This window comes from Piliocolobus tephrosceles, chromosome 2, assembly GCF_002776525.5.
Source record: "Piliocolobus tephrosceles isolate RC106 chromosome 2, ASM277652v3, whole genome shotgun sequence".
Classification (NCBI taxonomy): Eukaryota; Metazoa; Chordata; class Mammalia; order Primates; family Cercopithecidae; genus Piliocolobus; species Piliocolobus tephrosceles.
The window spans coordinates 177,304,792-177,328,696 of NC_045435.1; the positions used below are offsets into that span (position 1 = coordinate 177,304,792).

A 23,905-nucleotide genomic window follows, 5' to 3' on the forward strand; every position below is an offset into this window, starting at 1 on the left:
TGGGATACATGTGCAGAATGTGCAGGTTTGTTACATAGGTATACATGTGCCATGGTGGTTTGCTGTACCTATCAACTCATCATCTAGATTGTAAGTCCTGCATGTATTAGGTACTGGTCCTAATGCTCTCCCTCCCCTTGTCCCCTACCCCCTCACATGCCCCGGTATGTGATGTTCCCCGCCCTGTGTCCATGTGTTCTCATGTTTCAACTCCCACTTATGAGTGACAACATGCGGTGTTTGGTTTTCTGTTCCTGTGTTAGTTTGCTGAGAATGATGGTTTTCAGCTTCATCCATGTCCCTGCAAAGGACATGAACTCATTCTTTTTTACGGCTGCATAATATTCCATGGTGTATATGGGCCACATTTTCTTTACCCACTCTATCGTTAATGGACATTTGGGTTGCTTCCCATCTTTAAAACAATGAAGAAATGCTATAAGAGCCAGGCCATTGGGCTACAAGTGGAGTTGAATTATCTCCATGTTATAAACATAAAAAATTAGACCCAGAACTTGAAAGAGGCCTTAGAAATAATCTAATTTATTGACGTTATTTTTCAATGAACAGTCTGAGGTCTCAGTCATACTGATAGTAAGTATGGCCAGCTACCACTTAAAGATCTCCCACTCAGAATCCGGCACTGGGTAAGGATCATGTAATGGTTTGCCAGGGCTGCTGTAACAGAGCACCACAAACTGTGTGGCTTAAACAACAGAAATGGATTGTTTCACATGTTCAAGATCAAGGTGTCGGCAGGGTTGGCTTCTTCTGAGGACTGGCAGGGAAGAATCTGTTCCATGCCCCTCCCTTCCAGCTTCTAGCAGTTTGCTAACAACCTTTGGCATTGCTAAGCTTGTGGAAGTGTCACCCTGAGCTCCACCTTCATCTTCACGTGGTGCTCTCCCTGTGTGCATGCCTGCCTCTGGGTCCAAATTTCTCCTTATTATAAGGACACCAGTCACTTGGGAGTAGGGTCCACCCTAATGACTTCATCTTAACTAATTATATCTGTAATAACTCTATTTCCATATAAGGTTCTATTCTGAGGTACTCAGGTTAAGACCTCAACATATGAATTCTGGAGGACACAATTCATCCCAGACATCTACCTTGTATCGGGTCCTCACGGCAAGGCTGCAAACCTGGGGGGTTGGTAGCCCAGTCCCACCTCCCATGAGCTAATGAATGTGGGTAAGTTGTTTAACCTCCTTGTGCCTCAGTTTCTTCATCTGTAAGATGGGGATAACACAGGCCCACAATTTTGAAACGTTAAAAGCTCCAAAATATGAAAAAATGTATTTATAACTCATTTGGCAGCAAAACCTGACCTGAAACAAGCACATTGACTGAAAGTATCCTTGTGCCTTGAGTTGACACAAGGATACTTACAGTCTTTACTTAAGCAACACATATATGTGTCACTACAGAAACTAGAAACATCAATATGTTTCATAACAGGATGCTGTTGCAGATGCCATGAGGTGTTATGAAGCCTATCGCACATATACTGTATATCTTTTTCAAATCCCCAAGTTCTGACATGCCAAGCACTGCTGGTCCCAAGCAAGGGTTTGAATAAGGGACTGTAACTCTTCAGTGTATCTATCACAGGGTTATAACGAGGATTAAATGACTTAATATTTGTACAGTGCATAGACTATTACCTGGCACATAGTAAGCACTATATACATATTTTTTAAATAAAATAACAATAGCTGTCTTGTCTAAAGTAACTCAGGTGGAAGGCCAGAGAGGAAGGTTCTTTGAGACTTTGAGTGCAGGAATGCCTGACGAGAAGCCGTGCTATCTGTGTGTGTCATGCTGCCTCTGCGACTCCAGGTCTGGGGCTCATGTCCTTTGGTTCACAAACAGCCTTGTTTATACAATAGTTTGAAGCAATCTTTGCCTTCTGAGATGATTATTAAGTGAAATCAGCCTTCTGTTTGTATTTGTCAGCTTCGCTGCCATAACAAAATACCACAGACTGGGTCACCTAAAAAACAGAAATGGATTTTCTCACAATTCTGGAGGCCAGAAGCCTGAGATCAGATTGTCTGCAGGGTTGGTTTCTTTGAAGGGCTCTCTGTGTGGCTTGCAGGTGGCTGTCTTCTCCCTCTGTGTTCACATGGTCTTCCCTCTGTGTGCATCTGTGTCCTAATCTCTTCTTATAAGGACACCAGTTATACTGCATTAGAGCCCACCTTAATGACCTCGTTTTAACTTAATTACTTCTTTATAGGCCCCATTTCCAAATACAGTCACATTCTGAGGTACTAGGGGTTAGGGCGTCAATATACACATGGCGTGGGGGATGGATGGGGGAAACAGTCCAGCCTATAACACTATTTTTAGAAACTAGATAACTTATCACTCACAGCAGATGAATCCCATATGCTTGCTGGCTTGTTTCTGCCACAGCATGTTTCAAAGCGTTGTCCAGGACCACCTGCAATCGAATCACTTGGACTTTTAATAAAAATCAGTCTGCTCCAAGTCCTTGAGTCAGAATCTAGGGCAGAGGAGCACAGGGCCCTGGGATAAAGCCTACTTGTGTTTTACATTCATATGAAGATTTGGTTTAATTAAACGGACTTGGGAAAAGCAAGGTAGTGAGGTATGCCACTCCCCCAACCCCCACTGCGCCCCCACAGCCACTGCAGTCCCCCAGGTAAGGGCAGCCGAAAGAAGAACACGAGGGAGGGAGTCAGGCACGTGTAAGTCTGAGCAGGGAGCACTGTGCATCTGGGGCCTCCTCTAGTGTGGCTCACCGGAGGGCCATGAAATAAGCTCCTTTCCACTCTAAGTTGGCCTCCCAGTACCAATGAATGCCCCCACCATCACCCCTTTCAGTAGATACTGAAATAGGGGACTTTGCAGTGTAGATGCCAGGAGAGGCTACAGGAGAGGCTGCCTACCCAGAAATGCCAGGCTGTGTTCCACAGCCTGATAAAGATTCTAGTCATTTCTCTTGGGGAGCATTCCCCTACCCCTAACCCCCAGATCCTGGCAGAACTCAAAGTTGCCCCTGCCCCTCAGAATGGTAGAAGACCTGAGTCTTGAAATAATGTTTAACAGACAGGCAATAGTGGCATTTTTCCCAAGCCAATGCTGAACCAGGGAGCAGAGGTTGAGGCAGGTTCACATAGTCACTGACTCTGCTCCAAAGCTTCCTGCGATGTGGGTAAGCTGGTGGGTCATTTGGCTTCCTGCAAGCTGACGTATGGGAAACAGGGTTATCATACACATGGGTACAGCCTTTGAATCACGTCCCAGACAACCGACGTGAGCACTCTAGAGTGGGTGTCTGCTGCAGGTGTATGTGTGTGCGCACACCCATGTCCCACGCCTGTGTTAGGGTGGCCACCAGCCTCTCATGTCAAAAATTCCAGCAAAACAGCTGTTGAGTGGGACTCTAAATGATAGTGATTTTCCTAGCACCATGACAACAAGACACCATCAAAGCTAATGGCGCTAATCCATCCCTCATCTTTCTCTGCTGGTTCTAGCTTAGATTTTGTTTCTTAAAATACTTGCCTGGCTGGCAAGGCAGTGACTCACCTGCACCAGGACTGAACAGAACAGGCAGGAGGTGCTTTCTTCTGAAGAGCTCTCAAGAGCCAATACGGCACCTGAGGTCTTTCATTTCACACGTTGTTCCTGTCAAGGGGGAGACATTCTTACTCTCTTGTCAAAGTTGGGATTGCCAAAGAAAGCAAAGTGGTTAGAATGTGTCAAACTTTGGCACTTGTATTAAACAGAGTTTGAGGAAATCATGCAGGTTTGGCTGAGAATCTCTTCCTCATCTTCCATCCAGTGCAAGATAAGCCACATTTTTACAGAGAACTGTCAAAAAGGAAAGTTCACATTAGAGTCACTCAGCTCCATGTGCGTCCTCTGGTGGCATCTCTCTCAGTGTCAAATCCTGTTAGGACTCCACGAATTCTGAGTATTTCAGTGATTTAAGTACTCTTCCGAAGCTGGTAATTTGGAAATTGCATTGTTGGTAAATTTGAATGAATAAAAAAGCAAAGTCAAGAATTTTATTGGCAATGAAAGTAGTTTACTGGCAATTCCACTTGAATTCCACAGGCCATAAACTGTGGTATATTGCGAAACACCCTGAAGTCAGATGTGGATTCACATCCTAGATTTGCTGCTTATTAACTGTGTGACTTTAGCCAAGTTACTTAGCCTCTCTGAGTGTCCATTTCCTCCGCTGTGGGTGGGAATGATACCATTTCCCAAATTATATTGCAGTGAATATAACAAGACATCGTGAGTGTGAGAGATGCTAGGACAGAGGCTGGCCCATAAATGCTCATGTCTTTTCCTGTCTCTTGTGTTTTTCTGTAACTTAAATGAGCATCATTTCTAGCTAACTAATGTTTTAATGTTGACACATTTCAGTAGATGGTTTTCCATACTTTTAGAATGTCGTAAATAATTATCCAAGAAGTAGAAATGACTGGGATACAAACCCTGAGACCAGCAGTTGCCAAAGTCACAAGAGGTGATTTGCAGGGTTCAGACAGTGATGCAGGAGCAAAGCCTCTGTTTTGACTTTCAGAGATTTGGGAACAGTGAGTTGTAGTGCCCTTTGGAAAGGTCAGTAGAAATGCTCTGTGAAATGTGAAAAGCTGGGTGCCAGCTCCAGGGGTACCAGGTGAGGTCCCACTGGAAGCCTGCCTCTTCCACCCATGCCTCCCTGTCTTCAGCAGCACCCTTTCATTTTCTAGTTAGATCGGCTCAGGTCCCAGCTGACTCCTTCTGGATGTCCAACTATAGATATCTGTCTTTGTCTCCAGCACTTTGAGTCAGGTTTTCATAGTTGTTGGGTTTTTTTTTTTTTTTTTTCTGTCATTATTGTGTTTGTTGTGGTCTTAGTTTTCTACCAGACTTTAATGGAAGGAGACCAGGTTTGAGTCCAGCTGCACCCCTTATTAGCTGGGTCATTAAGGACAAGTCCCTTCACCTCTTTGAAATGCAATCTTCTGATTTATATATGGGGATCCTACATTATTAGGTTGTTGTGAGAGCTAAGGTGACAAAATTCACATTGAAGTCTTTTGTAAACTGTAAAGTGCTGAGAAGAAAAGATAATTTCAAACCCCTCTTAGTATGTATACTTTACTGGAACATATACATGCTCAAAGATATGTGTTAAGTTACTTTATGATTAAAGATATTTGCCACAAGAATGTTGTCCAATCCCCAAACACACGAGGGGACGTTCTGAGCATTCTGCAGTGGTTCCAGTGGGTTCCCGAGTGGTTTGTGAGGGAATTTGCCATTTACCTTGTATTTGCCATGTCCAGGCTCATGCTTGGGAACATCCTGTTTGATTCCTATGAGGTGGGTATTAGCCAAGTTTCCCCCACCAGGTGTGATGGTTAATTTTGTGTCGACCACACTGGGTTAAGGGGCATCCAGATAGATGATAAAACATTATTTCTGGGTTGTCTGTGAGGGTGTGTCTGGAAGAGAGATGCATTTGAATCAGTGGACTAAGAATAGGAGATCACCCTCACCAATGCAGGTGGGCAGCATCCAAGAGGCTGAGGGCCAGAATAGAACAAAAAGGTGGAGGAAAGGTGAATTTGCTCTCCCTTCTGGAGCCAGGACATTATCTTCTTCCACCTTCAACATCAGAATTCCAGATTCTTGGGCCTTCCAACTCTGGGACTTATATAAGCTGCGTTCTCTACATAAGCTGTCACCTGCGTTCTCAGACCGTGGGCCTCTGACTGGGAGTTACAGCAGCAGCTCCCCTGGTTCTGAGGCTTTCAGTATCAGACTGAATTATACCCCCAGCTGTCCTGGCTCTCCAGTTTGCAGACTGCATATCATGGAATTTCTTTTTTTTTTTTTTTTTTTTTTGAGACAGAGTCTCGCTCTGTCGCCCAGGCTGGAGTGCAGTGGCCAGATCTCAGCTCACTGCAAGCTCCGCCTCCCGGGTTCCCGCCATTCTCCTGCCTCAGCCTCCCGAGTAGCTGGGACTACAGACGCCCGCCACCTCGCCCGGCTAGTTTTTTTGTATTTTTAGTAGAGTCGGGATTTCACTGCGTTAGCCAGGATGGTCTTGATCTCCTGACCTTGTGATCCGCCCGTCTCAGCCTCCCAAAGTGCTGGGATTACAGGCTTGAGCCACCGCGCCCGGCTATCATGGAATTTCTTGAGCCAATTTCGTGAGCCAATTCCCATAATAGATCCCCTTCTCATATCTGTATATGTCCTATTTGTTCTGTTTCTCTAGAGAACCCTGTGTGATACACTATGCATGCACAAATAAAGTCACATCAAGACTAATAATCCAAATGTTAGTTTGTTATCACCGTTTCTCACTTTGAACCTAGCTCACAGCAAAGCGCCTTCTACCCTGCACTTTTGGGGAGTTCCTGGGCTAGGAGGTCTTCCATGTGCTCATCAGCCCATCAATGCCCGGCACTGCCCCTTTCTCTGCTCTGCCATCTCACTCTGGTAAAGTTGCTCTGTGGATTGTCAAGTGGAAAAGATGCCTTTTTCTCTTATGCTCATTTATAAGGGGGTCTCATCTCAGTGACCCTGTACTCCAGTGTCTTATGAAGCACTAACAAATAGTCCCTTTAGTTTTTAGTGACAGCTCTGCCCAGGAATCAGTCATGGGTCTGATATGGAGTAGGGTGAAGGATGGGGTTCTGCCCCTGTTATCACAGTGTACTCAAAACTACTCCCTCCTCCAGTATGGTGCTTCGCCTTTTGGTGAGCCCACCGTGCACAGCTCCCTGCATTTCCTCAAGAAAGGGAGTTTTCCCAGATCCTTGTAGGGTTTCTCCACTAGTCCACTAGATGTGACAGAATCCTAGCAGAGACTCCAGATTGCACATTCCCACTATACAGATGAGGAAAGGAAGGCTCAGAGGGTTAAGAAACTTACCCAAGGTCACACGCTGAACAGGTGACAGTCAAGAGCCAAACTCAGAGCAAAGTCCAAACCCCACGTTCTCTCTGACCAAAATCCTGTGATCAAAGTGGCAACATGACACGTTGTTCTGACCCTGGTATTCACACAGGAGGGCAAACTGTGCTGGTCACTGTTTATTATACATACTTTTCTCCTTCCCAGGGGTTTATTTAAGTCTCTTTCTGCTTGGTTTCCATTGAGAATTATACTCTGGGCATGAAAAACTGGGATTCCTTGCCATTTCACCTTCCTTCCCATTCCTAGCTGCACTCCCAGTGAACTTACAGTTTATTTCATTCTTACTTGGTTTATGGTTAAAAGAACTGTGGTGGGACCAGGGTTGGTGGCTCACGCCTGTAATCCCAGAACTTTGGGAGGCTGAGGAGGGCGGATCACAGGGTCAGGAGATCGAGACTAGCCTGGCCAATATGGTGAAACTCTGTCTCTACAGAAAATACAAAAATTATCCAGGTGTGGTGGTGCGCACCTGTAGTGCCAGCTACTGTGCCAGGAGGCACTCAGGAGGCTGAGCCAGAAGAATCGCTTGAACCCAGGAGTTGGAGGTTGCAGTGAGCGGAGATCATGCCACTGCATTTCAGCCTGGGCGACAGAGCAAGACTCAATCTCAAAAAACAAACAAACAAACAAACAAACAAACAAACAAACAAACAAAAAATGAACTGTGGTGCTTACACAGATGACAGAACAAGCAAGTTCTGAGCCAGTGTTAGTAGCTCTGAAAAAAACACGTATTCCTTGACTTGATTCCAAAGCCCCTGCAACCTGGTCACCCTATACCAACCCTCTGTTCCCGCCTAAAGGTGTACACGTGACCCTAAGTTCTCTTTGCTCTCCTCCCAGCTGTAGCCTGATGCCCATGAAAGATGGGACCTGTACCCCACGTGCTCACTCCTCCTAGCCCATTCCAGCGATGTGGCATCTACGCTCCATTCTGATTCTCTTCGTCAGGGCCTTGACCTTCTATCTTGGCCTTGCCAAATCTTTCCTTTAGGGAGCTGGATGCTATTCTTCCCCAGAAGACATTGCCTGGGGACCTGCCTACATCTAAATACACCTTCTCATCATTCCCAGAACAAAGGACTGTTTCCCCCCAGGCATGCCCTCTCGACTGCTTCAGACTCTGGCTGTACCAGCTCCACTCACCACATAATAAAACTCCTGGGGTATGGAGGAGGATGCACACCATCCTGTCTTGGCCCCAACTGGCCACTTCCCAGAAACTCTGGCATCAGGTGGCTGGCCACTTTCTTTGCAGGACTCCTAATGCATCACCAGCCACAGTTGTTGATGCTCAGGTTACTGAGGGAGTTGTCTTCAGTTTAGACTTCTTAAAGACCGAATTTCATATTACATAATCCTCAACCTACAACCCCTGCCTTCCCATTCCCTGTTTCCTTTCTCTCCATAGCATTAATCAGCATTTTGATATACAATACATATCAAAATATATAGCTTACTTCAGGTGTAAGCTTCTTGAGGTTTTAGTCTGCTTTGCTCAAGCAGTGTCTGGTAGGTGCTCAATGACTGCCTGCTGAATGCATGACTGGAATGACCACGGTCTTGAACATCAGCACCAGAGTACACATACCGAGGTGCTGGGAGGACCAGGAATTCTTGTTCTATTCTGTCACAGAGCTCAACTGTTAAAGATTTCCAAACCTCCTCCATCTTAGCCACAGGAATAAATGGTCTACAGTTCATTCTCGGCACTGCACTGGGCACCATGGGAAATGCAAACCCTTCAGGCAGCTTAGTATCCCCGCTCGTCTCTGAGCCATCATCCCCTGGAAAATAAACTGTTCCTCTTGCAAGCCCTCATCACACCCTCATACCCCAGCATAGAGATCTGCGTTCTCCGTCGGTCTCCATTCTTCCCAGACACAAGTCTGTCTTACTCATCTTCACATCCCTGGTGCCCAGCACAGTGCGGAGAAGCTATGAAGGGTATGATAAATATTTGATGCATAAATGAATACCTGGGATCCCACATGTAGAGAAAGCCAGCCCCTTCTGAATTAATTATGTGACTCAGACACTAGGGGATGATGAGTTGATTTCCCTTTATTATGATTAATAATTTTTTTCCCAAAGAGTTTTTCAATTCTGAGAGTTAAGTTTTACATATTGTAAATATCAAGGTATCCTTTGTGAAATAATACTCTTTCCAAAAGACAACATAAATTTTGGAGTAAGACTGATGACTATGTTTCCTTTTTCTAGATTTTAAATATCCCCTTTTACATAGGGCTGATTTTAAAATCATGCGGATTTAAAAATTTATGTGGAAGTGTTTGAAGAAAAGCTAATGCTGCCTTTACTATCTCTTTGTATCTGGAATAATTAAACTTTTTGTTTATTATAAAAACCTTTTTTAAAAATAGGCAATAAATTAATTGTGCAGTTTATCTTGGATTTAGAAGAAGTTGATTCTATGTTTTTTTTTTTTCTTTTTGTAGAGATAAAGTCTTGCTCTGTCACTGGACTGCAGTGGTGCAATCATAGCTCACTGCAGTCCCTAACTCCTGGGCTCAAGCAATCCTCCTGCCTCCACCTCTCAAGTAGCTGGGATTACAGGTGTGAGCCACCATGCCTGACAAGAGGGTGATTCTTAAAAAAGAGAAAATAACACACAGACAAAAACATAAAACAGTTGTTGTCTTCACATCAGTAAAGAGGGAGACTGAGCACTTCCTAAATGGAACTATTTACAGGTTGGACCAAGCTTTAAACTATACTAGATATTTAGTTGATTATATTTCCTAAGTCTAATTATTAAAAGTAATTTAATCAGTGTGGGAAGAAAATTTAAGAGGGAAAACTAAATCTGCTTTATGATTTTCAAAGTTAGTTTTCTACACTGATCAATGTATGAATAAGTGCTCAGGTGCCAATTCATTTCCCGCCATGGAGTTACTGTGCTTTCTGAGTTTTAGCGAGTTAAACTCCAAAGGCAATAGTGGTTCTATCTGTTGTGCCTGCCTACCCAGCATTCATTACCCCATTTTTCTGCTCACAGCCTTTTGATTTTCTTTAGGGGAGCCACCCCTCACTCCACTTTCAGTTCATGAGGCTAGGAATAGTCATGTGACCTGGGCTTGGCCAATCAGGGCTTGGTTCAGAGATGAGTACATTACCAAAGCTAAGCTAATGCGAGCCTGACTGGGATTTTGTGGGCACTATTAAGAAAGAGATCCTTTACCCTTTGCTACACTGATGCTTGGAGCTTCTGCCTGAGAGTGAAACTAACACAAAGAAAGCAGACAGATGGTAAATTCAACTCATATTGCAACCTGAATGTGCCAATAAAATATAATTTCTCTAGTTTGTCCATAATCAATCTGGTCCTTCGCTAGTTAGGGTTTAAATCTTGATTCAATTCAATAATTCAATATCCTCACTGAGAACATGCTCGCTTTCTGAGATGGCTTCCTCTTTCTCCTTCTCCTCCCATAAAGATGCCATCAGGATGCATGGCCAATATTCAACAGGTACATGGCATTATGGCTGCCCTCATTAACAAAATACTAAAATATGCATGGAGCAGTTGGTAAACAGGTTCTGCCCTGAGATCCCTGTTCCTCATAATCCATCAACTAAAGGGTTAACTCTGGGCATAGTAGGATACCTTCATTTAGACTCCTTAGCGCCTCAGCCTGCAAGGATTTTAAAATGTTTTGATCATCATCCCTGCAGGATGTGTTGGGGTGGAGGTAGTATGGTGGTGTGTGTCTTTTCCATGTCCTCATGGTGTTGAGAGGAAGGCAACTCTTGTCCTTGTACTGGTCCTTGAGCATAGCTGCCTTGTATGTGATTATTTTGGGACAACATCCACTTTTGTCTGTCCTGGGTGCACTGAAAGCCTCTGATGTGGGGGTCTGTGGATGGGGAGCTTGTGATCCATCTGGAGCGATCTGAGGCAGTACTCCCAAAGGTGTTCCCTGACTGGTCTAGCTCCTTCTCTGCTCTTCCTGCTGCTACAGACTCTGACTTCTGTCCATGACTTCGTATCAACCCTGGTCCTGGGGTTCTCCTCAGCAGCCCACACCACTGAGTCACCTCACTACAATGATCACCTCTGGCACACTGGCTACAGGCTTGCTTCTATGTCTGGGTAGAGTCTAGGCTTCACAGGGACCTGACACAGCTTGAAAAGTCCATAGCAGGGCCTGCTGCTACCTGACCAACACTGGGCTCTTCCTCTCATAATTCTGGAGGGGATGTGGGGGAAAGATCTCCCTCTGCCTTTGTGGTTAAGCTTTACTTTTCCAATACAATCTCTCCGCTCAGGCCTCTTGTCTTATTCTGTTGTTTCTGTCCTCTGATAATCTCCCACTTTCTCCTGGTCTAGACCTTTTGAATATAAAACCCTAAGGTTTAGTCTACCAAGCTCAGTTCTTGACCCTCCGAAGAGGAAGGTAATGGAATGTACAGGATATTTTTTCAAAGTAAGGGCTTGAATTACATGGCTATTGCTTTGCTACAAAATTTGTTTTTGAATGCCAGAAGCTGAGTGTTATGCTTTCTTTCTCTTTGCATACTTTCTGGAAAGAACTTTCATCTCTTCCTAGGCAGATAAATGCCTTGAGTAGACTAAGTTCATATGCTTTGAAAGGCAAAAGAGAAAAGTACATTGATAATTTCAAAACATTATGCCTATTATACATGACAACACCTTTAAAGCACCTGAAATCTAACTGGGCCTAAAACCAGTCTACCCAGTTTAGCAAACCCATGGATTCCATGGTTAGAACTTGGTTTCAGTCACTTGCTACCCATAATCCTGAGTGACATGGTAATAACAGTATCCATTTCACATTATTTGAATAGCACTGGGCACAGATCCACATGCAAATGGGGCTGATTAAATGCATTTGATGGTAAGATTACTGCCAGGGTTAGATCCTGACACAGATAAAGCTTATTTAAAGAGCTCCCCAAGTCCATTTCTAAACCTCCCATGTACACTTCTTCCCTTCCAGTGGTAGAAAAAAAGAACCAAGGAAGAAGATCCCTTCCTTTGGGTTATCTGGGGCCAGAATCCCCTCTTCTGTCACTCACCCTGTGGTGGTGCTGGGGGTTGTACTGAGACTCCAACTTATTTCTCCTTGCTGACCCCTCCTGCTTTCCCTTTCCTATAAGCTTGTTCCAGTTTCCCATAGTTGCGAAAACAAAACAAAACAAATAAAACAAAACAACAATGAATAAAGGAAACTCTCCCTGCCTCCTCTTTTAGCTGTAACTTCCTCCTCCCTGCCCAACCAACTCTCTGGAAGCAGCAGTTTATACCTACTAGCCCTGCCTGTCCTCCTCTCCTTCGAGTCCATTTTGCTTCCAACCTAGTGTGATTTGGTTTCTGCCCTCACATCCCCACTAAAACCAATGTCTCACAAGTAATCAATGACTTCCTCATTGTCAAATACAACAGACACATTCCAGTGCTCATTTGCTTGACATCTCTGTGGCATTTCCCACTCCTGACCACTTCTTCAACCTGGAGAGTCTTGATGTGAACTGCTTGATGCCACTTTTTTCTGGTTTTCTTTCCATTTCTCCATCTGTTCCTCAGGATCTCTTATTTGATCCTTAGGAGTTGGCATCTGTCAGGTTTGGGTTTCATGCTTTCATAATCTTCTCATTCTGCCTGCTCTTCTGGGCCATCCCAGCCCTGCCCTGGCTTCAGTGACCATCTTTAAGTTGGCTGTTCCCCAGTGAGCACCTCCAGGCCTCTCTCCTGTGCTTGGAACTCATGTTCCTAACTCTTCCTGGAGGTCTTCACCTGGATGTCCTACAGCCACATCAAACCCATGTTCAAAATATGCCATCTTCCTCTCAGGTCAGTTTCTATTCCTCTACTTGCAATCACAGTAAATGGTATCAACATCCATGAAGCTGCACAAAGAACACGAGACTCCTCCCGGATTTCTATTTCTTTTCCCCTTTCCCTGCCTACTGAGGCAGAACCTTGTACCTGGCAGTATATTGGATATCCACCCAGGGTAGTGTGTGTGAGTGGATGAATGAACTGTGGTGCTACAGAACACCATGGCTCCAACCTGAGTCTGAAACTTGATGTCATTTTGCCTTTCACAGTTTTTCACTGCTTCTTCATTAATATGAGGGAATCCACTCAGAAGATCTTCATCTCTGAGATCTATGATCCACACTACTCCAATTTGACACCTTAGTCACATATCCACTTAACTCCATTCCTTTTTCCTGTGCCTATCACACCTAGGTCAAGAGGAGGGGAGCCCCTATGATAAAGTGGGACTTAAAACATAAATTATGCCACCTTGCAGAACATATTTTCCCTGATAAGAGGGCCCAGTGTCTCTCTGCAGTCTCCTACCTTGAGTCACAGTAAGAAGTGGAAAGGGAAACAGATAGGGTGCATAGGAAGGGCGGGAGAAACTGAAGGAAAGATTAACAGAAGCCATTTCCTCCTTTCCCTGTCATGCCAGATCCTGTAACTGTCTGTGTGAGTCTCCCCCAAGCGCTGCTCACGGGAAAGCACCTTCCCTCCTGTTTCTCATGACTTCTGTCTAGAAACGAGTACCGTGACTGTCTCCTGAACGCCTACGTGCCTAGCACTTTCTACTTCTCAAAACATTGCACGAATATTTATTTGAGTGCCTTCCATGTGCAGGCGCTGTGCAAAGCAATGTGCACCTTATCTCATTTAAATCCCACGACCCTAGCCTGTTTTTATCTCCGTTTTGCAGACCAGAAAACTAGGGCATGGAGCGGTTAACTACTTCACTAAGGCCATCCAACTAGTAGTGTGGTCCTGGAAATCATATCAAACCCAGGTCTGTCTGATTCTATGCCCAAATCCATACGCTGCTTCTGACGTATTCGTGGTCATCTTTCTCTGCCACTCAGACACTGAGTACATAGTATCTAGGCGTTTGATAAGTGCTCATTGAAGAAGTGCTTAAACCATGTCAATTCGAGCTGGATCTGGTCCCAGCTGCTAGAATCCAGAAAGGCAGCTTTGGGCCTTTCCCATCACCCCTTTGGGCCTCAATTTCCTCATCTGTAAATGGAAGGCATTATGCAGATGCCCTCGAAGGAGGCTGTGCCTTTAACATTCTGTGGCAGTCTTCTAATGGCGCAGTGTCCCCAACGTGCGGCCAAGAAACTGCACTGACGGCAGGACCCAGCAGCTCAGTTCTCCTTCGCGGCCCCAGCAGCACGGCTGACGCATGCGCCCTCGCCCTCCATCCTCCGCCCTCGCGCCCGAGCCTGGCGCGGAGGCAGCTCTTTTCTGCGCACGCGCAGGCCCTCGCCGCCGCCTGACCGCTGGATTGCCTCATTGCAGGAGGGCGCGGCTGCCTCCCCCGGACGCTGGGGAAATCAGTGCTCTCGACAGCGATGGGGGTCGGCCTGCCAGGAGCCATTCGGGGCCCACGGGGGAGCCGCCTGGCCCTCGTTAGGCAAGGGCCTTGGGAAAGCTGCCCCCCACAGGAAAGCGTGTTCCCGCCCGCGCGCTGGACGTGCCGGGGAGCACAGAGAGGCTCTTCCCGCTCCTAGCACAGATGGAAACGCTCTCGCTCTGCGGCCTGGGCTGGGAGGCAGGAGGGCCCCAGAGCCCTGCCAGCCCGCAAAGCCGGGAGGATTTTCCTCTCAAAAACGATACCGCTGATTAAACTGAAAACTTCTAAGGTCACGGAGGACGTTTATCCGGGCTGGGGCGGGGAATGGGAGGGCTGGAGGCGTCACCTGATGTTATAAGCTACTAAAAGGCAGCGGACTCTGCCGGGAGGCAGGCACCTCATTGCAGCTTAGGGACGAGTACATAAACCTGGGCAGCTATTTTTACACTGGCTGAAACAGGGAGCGTGTGTGTGGCAGGGGAAAGGACGCAAGCAGCCCTCCCCCATCCATCCCCTGATCTTCCTCTTCCATATAGAGAGTTACTCCTCAGAACCGAAGCATTTTTATTTTCTGAAATCAGGAAAGGGAAAAGGATGTGGATCAAAACGTTTCCTAAATGGTTAAAATAAATGAGATAGCAGCATTCTGAATTTTCACGCGTTGGTACTCTCAGTTCTTCCTCCCCTTGTGTGCCGTTTTTTGAAGTCCAGAGTTGTCGGTCTGAGTTTGTCTTTTCCTGCTCAGGGAACATGGAATGGCTACTGCAAGATTTGGGCCTGCAGAGAGCTGGAGGAGACAGAGAAAAGAGGAGCCTTTCTGCCAAAAATGCATTCTTGAGCCCGACTTGTGCGTGTGCACTGTTGAGTGTGACTTTGCTCTGTTAGGACTTAAAAGAAAGCTTTACTTCTTTAAATAGGAATTTTCAGACCGTGATAAGCACTGGGAAAGCAGAAGGTTGTCCAGGAAGGATGGTTGCTTTGGATTTTCACCCGATTTAGACCAACTGGAGCCATTGCCTGTGCTTTCTTGTCAGAATAAATTTGGAGCTGAACTCACCATACCCAAGAGGGAGATGTGCTGGGGGGAGGGCTGTGAGCTGTATGGGGAATTCTTGCTGACATCAAATCATTTCAGATCACTCAATTTACTTTGATTTCATTCAACGTCATTTCATTTTCTTTCCAAGTCCTAAGAAGTCTGGAAGAGGAGACGCTGAAAATAACTGCAAAACTTAAGGCATGAAATGAAATATCTCCTAAAATTAAAGTGAGGTTGTAGAGATTCACCATCTTAAGGATTTGCGTAGATGACCTTTTAGCAATTCTTCATTTGAGAATTATGGAGCTACAAACACACACGCACACACGCCAGAACCCCGCAAAAAGAAAACTTCACCAGGAAGGAAAGGTTACATGGAAAGCTCTTCATTCAATGTGTCATTTCTAAGATTCACTAGATTGGAATGAGGATATAGAGTAGGGATGTTGGGGTGGGCAAGAAGCGGCGCATAGGGGGAGTTTTAAATGTGTTTCATCCATGACTAATGTCTCCAACAATGGGAAATAAAACAAATTTTGCCTTTTGTAAAGGGAAATTGAAATTCAAAGTTGTGGAGAAACATTACCACCCTGGGAGCCATGGCAGCCTCCTAGGGTCCAGGCACAGCTGGGCTCTTAGAAATTCACCTACTTCCAAAGGTAGGTCAAAAGAAGGTGTTGCTTTATTGAGATAGTACAAATCAGGGGCTCCTCCATAGGAGAAAACCCCCAAACACCTCTACTATTTGTGTGCCAGTAACTTCCAGCCAAGTTTGAGGAAAGACCCAAATCATCATTATTATTGTTTGTTTTCATATATGTTTGTTTATTCTGTTTTCCTTTTTAAAACGTAGCAGAACTTGTACGTCCAAATGTATGCACACCCTGAGAAAACTTTCAAACCACTATTTAAAAAGTGGGAGCAGGACTATTCCCTTACATCCCAGAAGACAATTCTAGGCTAACCCCCTTTTCTATCCCTAACAAGTTTAAAGACAGTATATCTCACCTGTGGGCAGGCCACTCCCTATCCTCAGTTTCCTTCACTGGCCTGTCACTCTATTATATCCATAGCAACTTAACTCAGGTCTGAAAATCAGGAAACCTGGATCGTGTAGAGGTTAGGCGTCATGAGAGATTAAAATCAATAATCTATCTTTTTAGATACTCTGTCAGAGATCACATTTATTTTTAAGAAGCAACATCTAAGCTGTCCGAGTTCAAAAATCAGTTTCCTTTTTGTAATATAGCACAAGAGAAAGAGTTCCGGAAGTGGCAACTTAATTTGTATCTAATTTCAGCAAAATAATTGCAGACTGCTTCCAACTTGAATGAGCAGTGAGGTATAGCTCCAAGTAGTTACTTATTTTAGTAGCACTCCCTCAGAATGAATGCTAGCTATTTTCAGTTGCATGTGGGAAAACCAAAGGCGCTGCCAAGCTGTGGCAAGTTGGCATCATGTGTGAGCTGTCAACCAGGATACTTACTTCCACTCAGATTCATTTTCTAACTTGCAGTTGGCGTGTGACCTTTTTCTTTATTCAATTTGGGGTCCTGATCACTTCCTTCCTCTGCCGCCCTACCTTCCCACAGATCTCTACCCCCACAGGCAGCTTTTGGCTGAATCCATTTAATAATAACAGTGTGAGTGCCAAGTGGGTTGTATAAAATCCTTAGGGAGAGCTGTGAAATGAAGCACATTATTTTTCAGGACTCCTAGAGACCAGAATGTACCCATCAACAAAAACTAATATGCAATAAAATTATATGTCTTTCTCTATAATTTATGCAGAGTGGGAACATGCTGCAATGAGGCCATAAATAGCTCTTGGTATATGTGGTAGGCAGCCTCTAAAATGGCCCCTGATAATCATCACTTCCTGGTATTCTCTCTCTCATGTAACCTCTTCTTCAGCCTGGGCTGGATGGACCTGGTGCTTGGCTTTAAACAAACTGAATACAGCAAAAGTGATGGGATGTCACTTCCAAGATTGGGTTACAAAAAGTCTCTCTCTAAGCCAACTGTCATGGTGGGACCTGCCCCATGGAGAGGCCTATGTGGCAAGGAACTCATGTCTCTAGCCAGCAGCCACAGCAGTGAACCTGGAAGGTCACCCTCCCTTGGTAGAACCTTGAGTTGACTTTGGTCCTGGCTGACACCTTGATTACAGCCTGTGAGACCCTGAGCCAGAGGACTGCTAATTTACAACTGTGTTCCCGACCCATGAAAACTATACGATAACACACGTTAACTGTTTTAAGCTTCTTAGTTTTGGGGTAGTTTGCTATGCAACAATAGAAAACTAACACAGTATATTCCTTAAAGCAGATAGACCCTCCTGCTCCAGTAACCCCACCAGAGTTCTGTCTCCAGACTTACCTCCTGCTACACTTCTCTATCACCCCTGGGGACACTTTTGGGGCACATCTTACTCTTAGGTGTCTTTTTAGGAGCTATTTCTTTTGCTGAAACAACCAGCCTCCTCTTCTTCACAAGATAAATTCCTGCTCATCCCTTGACACCTGGATCAGATATGACCTCTGGAGAACCTTCCTAACTCAGCCAGGCAGAGCTGCTACATCCGGCCTTGGGGTTTCCACAGCGCTTTGCTTCTGCCTGTGCTGCAGCATATCCCATGGCACTGTCCTTATTGGTAGGCCTGCTAGGCTGCAGCTCCAGGAGCACAGGAAATGTTTCTTCATCTTCCAGTCCCTGGTGCCTAGCACAGCACCATGGTAAAACATCATTCTTGGAACGGATTACCAACTGTCTTACAGGAGCAGGGATCCCAGGCAGAAGAGAACATCTGGTAACTAGTTCCACTCTCACCTGATGCAGGGATCTTACTACAGCATCCTCAAAGCGTTCGGAAGAAGACCACTTTGGTTAATTGGACTACACACACACACACACACACACACACACTCCAATATTATATTGAGCACTCCATCAGCAGATTAAATGCTGTAGCAGCCAGCAGTGGTTTGAAGCTCTCTTGATCTGATCCCAGCCCCTTGATCCATCATTTAAGGTCATGGGGACTTGAAAGTTGACAGTCCTATAATTTGAGTTATCATCATTTCCGTCCATGACCTTGAAGTTGATATGTCCCAGGCATCATGGACAGGCTTTACTTCATTTTTAGAGCAAGCTAGAAGGAAATCATGAAGGCATCCCAAGGGACAAGTTACAGGGACATCCTTAGAGACAAACCTGAAAGAAGGGAAGGTTGTGCTTTTCTCTCAGATGGTGATCTAGCCCATGAAGGGAGGGGCTCATTGCAGGGTAAGGCTATTGGAAGATCTTTCAGGAGTGGAATATATTGTAAGCCTATCTACCCCATCATCGTTTTCCCCTCCGTTGTCCCCCTCCTAGACCCTAACACACCTGTAGCAAATAGCTTCTTAACTGGTCTAACGACATTTAGTTATGACATTTTCCAAGTTGTTCTCCACAGGGAGATCAAACTCTTTCTGAAATGCACATTGGATCACATCACCTGTCCACTTCAACACTTCAGTGGCTGCCCGTGCATGGCCTTCCCCAGCCTGGTTGAGAATCTCACTTCCTTGCTGTCCGCACTCAGGTCACACTTGCCATCTGTCACGGCCTTAAATACTCATGTGCAGCCCCACTCTAGGGGATGCCCGGGACCCATTGGGCTTAGTTAATCCTATTGTTCCTTCAGATTTTATTTCACTCATCATTTCCTCAGAGATTTCCCTGATGTCCCTTATTAACCAAATCCCCTCATTATATACCCAGGACCCCACACATTGCAATGATGTTAATTTGTGTGGGTATTTGATCAAGGTCCTCTCCTTTTGAAGGCAGGGACCATGCCTGTCTTTGCTGACCCTGTATTCTTGGTACCTAGTATAACCTGGTAAAGAGCAGGGATTCAATCAGTATTTGTTGAATAAGTGAATGAATGAATGAATGAATGAATGATGGGTGCTCTTTGAGGGTACCTGGAGGAAAAACAGAAATGTGGGAAGAATGAGAATTTAGCGGAACCCAACCCTGCGGCATAGAAAAGTATTTGAAGTACACACCATCCTAAAATGACTGTTGGACTTTCTTTAGACTGAGTGTGAACAACATTTACAGTTAGATGTGACTCCATTCCCCCAGGCTACAGCTGCCTCCGGGGAAACCAAGGATTTCAAGATGATTTCCAGAGCCGTTGGCTGTGCCTCCTACCCCTGCCACCCCATCAAGCCACACTAGCCCTCCCTCCCTCAGGAGCTGATGCTGGCTCTCCTCTGGGGAGGGGAGGAAGGGTGGAGTTGGGCGCGGATGATACCTCAGGTCCCCTTACTGAGAGTCTCCCTGTGTTACTGCCACCCCTAGCACAGCTGCCACAGTCTTTATCCCAGGCACGATCTGCTTGCTGCCCGCGGCTCCACTCTGCTGCACAGGGTGCCTGATGGCCACCATTGCTGTGACTGTCCTTGCTGGGGCCTCTACTCTTAGTGGTGGGGGATTTGTTTTCCTACAAGTGTGGAAAGCTTTTCAGCAAGCCACTGGTGGAGCAATAATTGATTCCCTTCTTATTTCCCTTAGATGATTCCCACCCTTCCTTGATTGTCATCTCTCTTAGCAGTTTTGTAGCAGGCAAATAATTTTCCCTTACTTGTTCACAAATCTTAAATCTAGGAGTATAGGACCTGCTCACTGTTTTTATTTCCTAATTTCTGTTTCTTTCAGGGCTCAGGGAGGACTGACAAGACTAGCTAGAGTTGACAACCATTCATCTAACAAACATTTACTGCACAAGGAAGAGAGGTGATCAAGGCACTGCCCTTGTCCCCAGGAAGCTCGCCAGCGCCTGGGACTCTGTGCAGGTGCCTTCACCTCTGGATTAGGTATTTGACTGTCAGGCCATGGCTGAGCATCCATCCTCTCTATGCTAATTTTTTCCAAAAGTCAGGAGTTTAGAAGAACACTAATGTGTTTTTCTCCAGCCTTTCCTGCACAAATGACAACATCATTACCCTCAGCTTTTAAAATGCAAGTCTGTACAGAGATCCCAGAGTCAAGGAGGGCGCCTGAGTCATTTGAGATAATTACCTTTTTTTTTTCTGCCTGAGTCTTGCATATCTGTGAGTCAGCAATGGGGAAACTGGCATCAAAAAAAATTAAGGGAGGCTTAAAGTGAGCAAAGCAGAGCAGAACATTGGCAAGAGCTGAGTGCTGCCACAGCAGGAACATCATGCCGATCGTCATCTAAGGGAGCTCATGGTGCTGTGTGCCTCCTCTTAGCAACATCCACACAGGCTGGTACAGTCACATCATTGTGACTTGGACAGGGATGAAAATACTCTGCTGACACCAATAGCTCCCAGCACAGCCAGGGTATTCTAGAGGTGTGTGGTGTCAGGACAGCCTGTGCGGCCTCATTTATTTACCTGAGTCATCTGAACGAAGCAGTGACTGGCTTTGCCTCGCTCTGGCAAGAACTCGCAACAAACCCAAAGCCTCTTCCTCCACGGCCTTTGCTCCTGCAGCACAGCACTGACATCTTTTTAGCATCATAGACACTGTCACGTGGCAATCAATGACAGATGAACGGTCCCTTCCCTGGGCCACGAGCTCTTCAAGGCGGGAGCCTCAGCCCGGTTTCTTCCATGTCTCCAGGGCCCAGCACGGGGCCTGGCTTCTAGTTGTTTTCTGATGAATAAACGAATGGCTATAGACATGTACTCTTGGAAACATAAGGGGCTTCTGTAGTGGCAACATGTTCAATAGCACAGTACTGTATTGGTTCTTTACAGCCTGCAGGACCCAAAGAAGGAATGATATTTGTTTCCTGGAAAAGGTGTACCTCATGAGGGCACTGCTCAAGGGAAGGTGCCCACAAGTTGGGGATCAAGGGAGGCACAGGTTGATCAAGGCCCCAGGAATTGAAATGGAGGTGTTTATCCTAAGGAGGCTCTGAACATCTGAGGCAGAGCCTCGATTCTCCAGGAAATTGACTTTGCTGGAGAATAAGGCTGGGGGAGGCAGGCTGTCTTAGGGGAGGAGTCGTATTTCAGCCCCACTGAGACCCCAAAGGCGCACTCCCTTGCTTTACCCGGACTGTCCACCAGGGGGCAGGCAGAGGTAAGAGAAGAGGAAAGCGGGTGGCTGGTCAGGCCCAGCACACCCAGCCTGGCATCCCACAGGCTGGGCTGCCCGACTTAGAAAGGGCCAGGCCGCTCCTCCTGCCTGTTGTGGTCTCTGTGATTTTATATGGTTTGGCCTGTGACATCAGACACCACGCGACCATGGTAACCAAAGTATACAGCCTGGAGTGAATGTTAATAAACAGGAAAGAAACGATCCCTGGTGTCTTACTTTACTCACTATTTGTGGTCTTGTTATCCACGCCTAATGTCTCCTTTATTACCCTGAGCAATCGAGATGTACCTGAATTCAGTAACTTTTTAAAATGAAATGCTAAATTGGGGAAATGTGAGTTGGTTTCCGCGTTTAACTAACTTTGAAAATAGTGCCGTGAGTGACCTCTGCCTCTTGATATCCTGCTCAACACTCCTCTTATGTACAAACATGTAATTTAAAAGGAAAATTATTTCCTTGATAATCCCCACATGCCTTCAAAAGTCATTTTCCCCAAAGAAATGTCAGGTGATGGGATCCCGTTATTGGTTAAAACGTTTTTCCTAATATCCTCAAGGATTGAAGAAAAACAGCACACCTGTCCTCCTATACAAATTATTATCCTATAGAAATTAATGGGCCCAGAGGCCCGGATCTAAAACAAACTAGGACTGAGTATAAAGGAATAAATGTTTTACCAGGCCAGATCACAGAAGTGAAAATCTTTGTGTCGAGATGAGAGCTGCTTCATACAACATCAGAGAGTTTGAAGGTTATAGTTCTCCTGCCTACCAAGAATATCTGATTAGAAGCTTTTTAAACTTTGCCTTAGTGAAGTTAAAGACTCTTTAATAAACTGCATCTTTAATTAGAATAAGAACAAACCGATCATATTACATGAACCAATAGAGAATGATAAAACAGTCCTAAAAGAAATGGTTTTCTAATGGAATCAGAATTCATATGCAAACCTTTCCATGCTGCAGACTTTTTTGAATGCTACCCCTGATTTCATTCCAATAGTATTCACAGCTGAGAAGTATCTTTTAAAGATATAGCATGATATCAAGTTACTTTAATAGTTTGCAAAATACTCTCAAGAATTACCTAAAAGTATGCAGTTTCTATGATACCATAGATTAGTTCATCTAAAATTGTTTGATCTTCAATTAAAAACATAAACAGGTTTGTATATATTTGGTCACAGATGTTGCCTGAGTTTCCAGATTGCATTGTTCAAAGATATTTCATAAATATGAAAAAATGTGTTGAGAAGGCGTCCATCTGATTGGGTATTCAGGCTTACAAAGAAAGTAATTACAGGGGCAGAGACTGGGAGTCAGCCCTCATTCATCTCAATTCTCTTTCACATATCAGCATAGCTTGACCTTGATTTTTTAGATGCAAGTAAAGGACATTGATGTAATTCAAATAAATTGGTTTTTTTCAAATATCCTGAGGAGTCTGGAATCAGACACGACAGACTCTATGGACAAAAGCCTGAAGGAGAACGAACTTTGAAGTCATCATAGCATAGTGGTTCTAAAAACAGTGTCTTTCCTTCTTATTGACCTAAATTTTCATCTTCTTTCTAGGGAACATTTGCTTGCCAGGTCCTTGGAAAAGGTCCACCTGTCGGCTTCTCCTCTCCCTTCCTTCTCTTCTGCGTATGCGTCTTCCGTTGAGATTCCCACCAGGGAATGTCGCTGCCGCCATGGCAGCCTCTGGTCAGCTGAAGTGACCTTCAACCTTCCTTGCCTTTCTCTGAGGGCAGGGGCCTTGCTTCTCCCATTAACAAAGCACTTTCGGTCAACTTTTAGGTTTCTTCACGGTTGATTAAACTGTGTTTATTTAGGATCCTCTCCTCTTTCTGTGTCCGGCTGCTGACCTTTCTGCGGGTTCATTGTTGGAGGAGAACGCTCACAGGGTAGTCTGACTGCTTGTTAGCAGCTTTGGTAAAGATTTTGTTCTGGAAAATGTTTAGCCTGTTGAAATACTAGTGCATCTTCAAAGCATATGACGTTTGCTTGGATAGTGTTCAGAATTGCTGTTACTGGGTAAGGCCAGAAGCATGTGAAAGAGAAAAACCCGAGCTAGCCTGTGAGCTATAACTGCTAGCATCTCCCTTGAACCTGGTGTATGTTGATCATCTTGCATGAAGCTCCATAAGGCTTCACTTGGTATGCCGTGGTTCTTTTTTTTTTTTTTTTTTTTGAGATGGAGTCTCGCTCTGTTGCCCAGGCTGGAGTGCAGTGGCGCAATCACGGTTCACTGCAGCCTTGAACTCCTGGGCTCCTGAGCAGCTGGGATTATGGGTGCATGCCGCCACACCCACTAATTTTTATTTTTATTTGTTTAGAAACAAGGGTTTCCTTTTGTTGCCCAGGCTGGTCTTGAACTCTTGGCCTCAAGCAATCTTCCAGC

General features: G+C 45.2%; 2 long non-coding RNA genes across 2 annotated transcripts; both read right to left on the reverse strand.

The window, feature by feature from the left end:
• Window positions 1–1,994: 1,994 nt before the first annotated feature.
• Window positions 1,995–13,560, reverse strand: LOC111550129. The gene is made up of 3 exons (XR_002733931.1): window positions 13,314–13,560; window positions 3,562–3,660; window positions 1,995–2,449 (listed from the first exon to the last, which is right to left on the reverse strand). It is a non-coding gene; the product is annotated as an uncharacterized LOC111550129 (long non-coding RNA).
• A 1,315-nt stretch (window positions 13,561–14,875) lies between these two features.
• LOC111550128 lies at window positions 14,876–21,529 on the reverse strand. The gene is made up of 3 exons (XR_002733930.1): window positions 20,453–21,529; window positions 15,398–15,553; window positions 14,876–15,127 (listed from the first exon to the last, which is right to left on the reverse strand). It is a non-coding gene; the product is annotated as an uncharacterized LOC111550128 (long non-coding RNA).
• Window positions 21,530–23,905: the final 2,376 nt, after the last annotated feature.